Raw genomic sequence first — 7366 nt, forward strand, 5'->3', positions numbered from 1 at the left:
TTTTCAATCCAGATACAATGGAAGCACACAGATTCACCGCCACCAAAAAAATTTCGGGTAACCGCCAGTGCTGAAAAAATGATGGTGTCCATGTTCTGGGACAGCGAGGCGTAATCCTTACCCATTGCGTTCCAAAGGGCACTATGGTAACAGGTGCATCCTACGAAAATGTTTTGAAGAACAAATTCCTTTCTGCACTGCAACAAAAACGTCCGGGAAGAGCTGCGCGTGTGCTGTTTCACCAAGACAACGCACCTGCACATCGAGCTAACATTACGCAACAGTTTCTTCATGATAACAACTTTGAAGTGATTCCTCATGCTCCCTACTTACCTGACCTGGCTCCTAGTGACTTTTGGCTTTTTCCAACAATGAAAGACACTCTCCGTGGCCGCACATTCACTAGCCGTGCTGCTATTGCCTCAGCGATTTTCCAGTGGTCAAAACAGACTCCTAAAGAAGCCTTCGCCGCTGCCATGGAATCATGGCGTCAGCGTTGTCAAGAATGTGTACGTCTGAAGGGCGATTACGTCGAGAAGTAACGCCAGTTTCATCGATTTCGGGTGAGCAGTTAATTAGAAAAAAAATCGGAGGCCTTAGAACTTGAATGCACCTCGTATATTCCACATGATGCACTTTGCCGCCGTCTCACACGAAATATATTGTTCATACAATTCCAACACTCCCCTTTGAACATATATTTTGTGGCTTGCCTTCACAAGATAAACCAAATAGCTCCACAATCTGTTCAAACTTCTCTTTGTCCAAGGGTTTTGTCAGGTCAGCCAACATGTCTTCTGTGCGCAGGTAGTCCACGGCCAAGTTCTGTCGCTCTATGTGGTCACGAATAAAATGGTGCCTTATATCAATTTGTTTTGTCCTAGCACTAGTAACATCATTTGCAGCTATGTTAATGGCTCCTTTATTGTCACAGAAGATAATTATAGGTTGCACGAATAAATTGGGTTCTATTTCACATATTAATGTTCTTAGCCACAATGCTTCCTGTGTGCTGTAATATAGCTCCATATACTCGGCCTCTACGGTACTCAATGCAACAGTTTTTTTTCTTTTGACAGGACCACGAAATGAGACCCCACCATTAATTTAAAGCAGCAGCCAGTAGTGGAGTGCGTATCTCCCAATTCACTCCCCCAGTTCGCATCGCTGTAGCATTCTAGTTTTGCATTACCTTCTCTGTGGTACTTTAATTCGTGGTTTGAAGTTCCTCTTAGATATCTGAATATCCTTTTCACAACTTTCCAGTGCTTCTCCTTTGGGTCTATGCAATATCTGCTCACTGTGTTGGTGGCAAAAGCAGTGTCGGGTCGTAAAGTTTGAGACAAATATAACGGACTGTCTACTGCTTCTAAATACGGAACACTCTTATCACATTCCACATCTGTCACATTTATATTTAACTTCACTCCTACTTTCATTGGAGTATTATGGGTTTACAATCACTCATACCAAATTTCTTTAAGATTTTTTCCGTATATGATGATTGATTTATGCCTAATTCTTGTCTCTCTTCATCCTAAGTGATTTGGATACCTAAATAACGTTTAACTTCTCGCAAATCAAGCACCTTAAACTTGGTTTGCAGCTGTTTCTTAAAAATTCTCATTTGGGTTTCGTTTTCAGCCAGGATAAAGAAGTCCTTCACCCATATTGCCATTATTATTATCCCTTCTCTTCCCCTTTTGTAGTATATTTTGGGATCTGCTTTAGATTGCTTCATATTCATATTTTTAGAGTTTTATGTAGACATCGATTCCAGAAATGTCCACTCTGTTTAAGTCCATAAATACTTTTTCGCAAACGCCAAATATTTTTCCTTTCCGATCTGGTTTTCAGGCTTCTCCTGGTGGAACGCCATGTATCTCCTCCTCCAATTTCCCACTTAAATATGCTGTTTTTACATCCATATGATGAATTGTTAAATTTCGTTTTGCTGCCAAGTGTAAAAGATATCTCAGTGAGGGATACTTGACTACAGGTGAAAAAGTTTCTATGTAATCTACCCTTGTTGTTGTGAATATCCTTTTATTACAATTCGTGCTTTATATCTTGGTGGTGAATTCTCGGAGCTCTTCAAAGTGAATACCCATCTTGCCTGTAATGGTTTCTTATCTGCTGGCATATTTACCCATTCAAAGGTTTCGTTCTGAGATAAAGCTTCCAACTCCCTCTCAATTGCTTCTTTCCATCCTTGAGAGTTCGGGCCCCTCATCGGTTCTTCTGCTGTTGCTGGTTCATCTTTAAAAGACGGGGCTGCGTGCATCTCAAAACCCAGATATTCTTTCGGTTTTGGCACGCGAGAAGAACGCCTCACAGTGTTCTTTTCATTTTGTTCGTCCTCAAACTTATCGTCGTCATAAATAGTCTTCATGTGCTATTTGACTATCCTCTTCCTGTTCCTCACTTTCTATTTCTTCACATAAGGTTTCACTCTCAGAACTAGGTGCAGTTACCTTAGTAGTCTTGCCCTCTTCAGAGTTCTTCCTATTTTCAAAGGATACTACATCTCTGCCTGTAACAATCCTTTTATTCAATGCATCCATTAACCGGTGGCCATTTGAATTCTCACAATACCCTACAAAAATATACTTTTTAGCTTTTGGGTTCCATTTTCCTCTCAGCTATTTTGGAATATGCGCCATTGCACCACATCCAAAAACCCTTATATTGCTTAGGTCAGGTTTCCTTCCTACCCATATCTCATAGGGGGATTTATTCCTTAATGCTTTTGTAGGTGGTCTATCGTTCAAATATATGGCTGTTGACACCGCCTCTACCCAAAAATCTTTTGATAATCCAGCATCAGTTATCATGCTCCTTACTTTTTCGAAAATGGTCCTATTAGGCCTCTCAGCAACTCCATTTTGAGATGGGCTGTACCTTATGGTAGTTTGACGCCTGATTCCCATTTTTGTCGGAAGTGTCTTCAATTCTGGTTAATATATTCTCTCCCACTATGAGACCTGATGATCTTAAGCTTCTTTCTTGTCCACCTTTCGACCATATTACGATATTCCTCAAAAATGTAACTCACTTGGTCTTTGGAACTAAGAAAATAAACACGAGTATATCGTGAATAATCATCAATAAACGTAAGAAAATAATAATTTCCACCTGTGGATTAGCACTCCATCGGGCCACATACATCGGTATGGATTAACTGTAAGACCTCTGTAGATGTACTTTTACTAGTCTTAAAAGGTAGCCTCGCTTGTTTCCCTTTTATGCATATCTCTCAAGGTTCCTTATACACTATAATTCTGTATTCCCTTTGCCATATTCCTTATTAAGGACATACTCTTTCTATTTAGGTGTCCAAGTCTGCGGTGCCATAAAAAACCTTCCGCTGAGTATACTGAATGACTAACATTTCTGTGTTTACTGTTAATGGTATCCAACTTAAAAATACCCCTTTCTTTGCTTGCTGTAGCTGTAACTTCACCATTTTCGTTGATTACTCTTGCTCCGTGCATGTCAAAAATAGCTGTATTTCCCTTCTTGACAATTTCCCCTACAGTCAGTAGGTTAGTCGCAACAGTTTTTACATTATGAAAATCATGTGCCGTAACCATATTGTGTTCACCGTTTACACTTGCATGTAGGTCTAGTTCCCCAGCCAAATGACGCTGGAGCTTGCTGCCATCAACAGTAGATATTCCCATATGAGTCTTATCTTTAACATCATAAAGAAGAGATTTGTCTTTAACAATATGCACAGAGGCAACTGAGTCTAAAATCCATTCCAGCTGACAATTACCCACATCTCCAAGAGAATAAAAACATGAGAGTACCTTAACTTTATTTTATTGGTCCCTCTGTCTGGGCTATCAGCAACATACCTCTTTTGCTGCGTGTCTGACTTTCGATTTACCTCCTTTTCTCTGCACTGCTGCACTGATATGCAATATGCCCCTTCTTCTGACATCTATAGCACCTCACTGATTTCTTCGTTTTGTTTTTTTGAATAAAGAGCAGATGCAGTTTCCTTCTCCAATTCATAACAGCTTGAAGTACTGTTTACATCCTGTAGGATTTTCACTTTAACACAGTCGCCCGTGGTCGGTATAACTGAGCTTTCCAGCTCCTTAATCATAGGCGCGTACCTTTCGGGTAGTCCAGCCAACACTAGTGTCCCTATCCACTCGCCAGCGATCTCAAACCCAATGTTTCTCAGTCGGTCCCACGTGGCTATTACTTTGTTGACGTGTTCGTCTACACTCTTGCATTTGTCCAGCTGAGTGGTAAATAACTCACGTAATAATCTTACTTTCGTTGTAAGACCTCAATCCTCAAATGCACTTCGTAATTTGTCCCAGACTTCTTTCGCCGTTGCAGCTTTTTCAGCGTCAACACAATTCACTGGGTCAACTAGTAATATCAACTTTGATTTTGCTTTCCTATCCTTACTTTAATAATTCTTATCTGTGGGTTTCATTGTCCCATCCACCACATCTCAAAGGTCGTCCAAACGTAAATACGCTTCTACTGCAAATTACCACGTTGCATAGTTTTCGCGACCCATAAGTCTTTCAATCTGCTATATTTGTGCCGCGCTCATTTAACGGTAACGTTGATCTTTCTTGACGGAAATAATAATACCGAAGAATAATACAAAAGAGTTACGTTCGTCTTGTAAGGATAACTCGTACTTCACGCGAGTGCACTAACTGAAGCTTTTCCAGTACTTTCTCACTATTATATTACTCAAAATGCATCGGGAGAACCATAACCTATTAGAGTCGACACAGTTGAATAAGTAATAGTGAGTAAAAGACATTTAATGCCAGTAATTATATTTTCACTTCAGGTAAACACATTGAACACAACAACCAAGGAACATTACATTACACATATTAGAACACAGAGCGTACAATAGCGCCAGAGGGGTCTATTATATTCCACATGATGCACTTTGCCGCCGTCTCACACGAAATATACTGTTCTACAAATAACATGTCGACTCCGACTCACTGTCACGAGAGTCGTATTTTATTAACGTACCAGGTGCATTCAAGGTTCAACATCTCCGATTTTATTTCTCAGAACTGAAGATAGATGGCAACGTACGGTTGTTTCAAAATACGCGTGCACTCACTGTCGATGGTTGCAGAGTTGGCAGTACTGTAAGACACAGAACTCTGCGGCCAGCAGGGAGAGTGAGGGCTGTTTTTGACACTTAAAACTGACGACGTTTTCGTTACGAGAGCGGTGTGGAATCATTGTTTTCTCGATTTGCACGGAGTGACGCCGATTGAAATTCATCACCAGTTCTGTGAGACATGTGGTGATGTTGTCATGGATGTGTCTAACGTGCGTTCGTGGGTGCAACGGTTCAAAGAAGGCAGAACGTCGTGACAACAAACCAAGACAGTGTCGGCCTCGCACCAGCCGGGCTGGCAACATGATCTAGCGGGTGGGGAGAGCTGTTTTGGAGGATCGCCGAATGACTGTGAAACACATCGCCTCCAGAACTGGCCTTTCAATGGGATCTGTGCACAAAATCCTGCATAAAGAACTGAAAATTCGGAAAGTGTCCTCCAAGTAGGTGGCACGAATGCTGATGGTCGACCACAAGGCTGCATGGTTGGCATGTTGCCAAGCAATGTCTATGCCTGATGACGGCATGAATGAAAGTTACTTTTCATTGATTATGACAATGGATGAGTCATGGATGCCGTTTTTCAATCCTGAAACGAAGCGACAGTGAGATGAACGGAAGCACACTCACTCACCGCCAGCAAACATTTTCGGGTAAGCGCCAGTGCTACAAAAGTAATGGTGTCCATGTTCTAACACGGCTACGATGCAATCCTTATTCCCTGCGGTCCAAAGGACACTACCGTGATAGGTGCATCCTACCAACATGTTTTGAAGTGCAGGCTCCTTCCAGCATTGCGTGAAAAACGGCTGGAAAAGGCTGCTCTTATGCTCTTTCACCAAGACAAAGCGTCAATGCTTGGGGCAAACACAATGCTGTAGTTTCTCCGTGACAACAACCACACTGGTTCGGCAACCACGCCGAAAGGAAAGCGGGACATCTCTTGCGGGCACTGTCCCTACGATGCGACAGCATGCAGAACACAAGTGCCACACAACCTAGCAAACACGGGAGCAGCAGCGAGGCCGCTCAGGTTTGAGAGTCTCTCCAACCAAAGGTGGGTGGAAGGTTTCAGGAATTAGGAAGGGCTGTAAGGGGAAGTAGAAACTAAATTACAAGACACTCTGCACACACGGAGCTACTTCGCCCATTGGTGGACTATCAATTAGGGGTTACCGAGAATAAGCAGCAGTTACTTAGCTGAACGTCAACAAAAGCAAAACGACGCTAATGGAATGTAGTCGAATTAAATCAGGTGATGCTACGGGAATTAGATTAGGAAATGAGACACTTAAAGTAGTAAAGGAGTTTTGCTATTTGGGGAGCAAAATAACTGATGATGGTCGAAGTAGAGAGGATATAAAATGTAGACTGGCAATGGCAAGGAAAGCGTTTCTGAGGAAGAGAAATTTGTTAACATCGAGTATAGATTTAAGTGTTAGGAAGTCGTTTCTGAAAGTATTTGTATGGAGTGTAGCCTTGTATGGAAGTGAAACGTGGACGGTAAATAGTTTAGACAAGAAGAAAATAGAATCTTTCGAAATGTGGTGTTACAGAAGAATACTGAAGATTAGATGGGTAGATCACATAACTAATGAGGAGGTATTGAATAGAATCGGAGAGAAGAGGAGTTTGTGGCACAACTTCACTAGAAGAAGGGATCGGTTGGTATGGCATATTCTGAGACATCAAGGGATCACCAATTTAGTAGAGGGAAGCATGGAGGGTAAAAATCGTAGAGGGAGACCAAGAGATGAATACACTAAACAGATTCAGAACGATGTGGGTTGCAGTAGGTACTGGGAGATGAAGAAGCTTGCACAGGATAGAGTAGCATGGAGAGCTGCATCAAACCAGTCTCTGGACTGAAGACCACAACAACAACAACTTAGCTACGAGTAGTATAGTCGAAGATGAGAACCGTACCAAGATGCCTACAGAACAGCAGCATAGCCTTAACGTTACAGAACTGGGTGCCTTGCAGCAGTAAGCATTCTAAGAAGAAGTCTGTGTTCAGTTCCAAGGAGTAGTTGATTTAGATAACTAGACAGCAGCACGAATACTGGCAGTCTTCGTTGGTGTGTCAGATAATAGTTAAAAGGACAAGATCAGCCTGCATGTGAGCTAATAGCAGTGGTTCTGTAAAGAGTTCAAATGGCTCTGAGCACTATGGGACTTAAAATCTGAGGTCATCAGTCCCTTAGACTTAGAACTCCTTAAACCTAACTAACCTAAGGACATCACACA

This window comes from Schistocerca piceifrons, chromosome 2, assembly GCF_021461385.2.
Source record: "Schistocerca piceifrons isolate TAMUIC-IGC-003096 chromosome 2, iqSchPice1.1, whole genome shotgun sequence".
Taxonomy (NCBI): Eukaryota; Metazoa; Arthropoda; class Insecta; order Orthoptera; family Acrididae; genus Schistocerca; species Schistocerca piceifrons.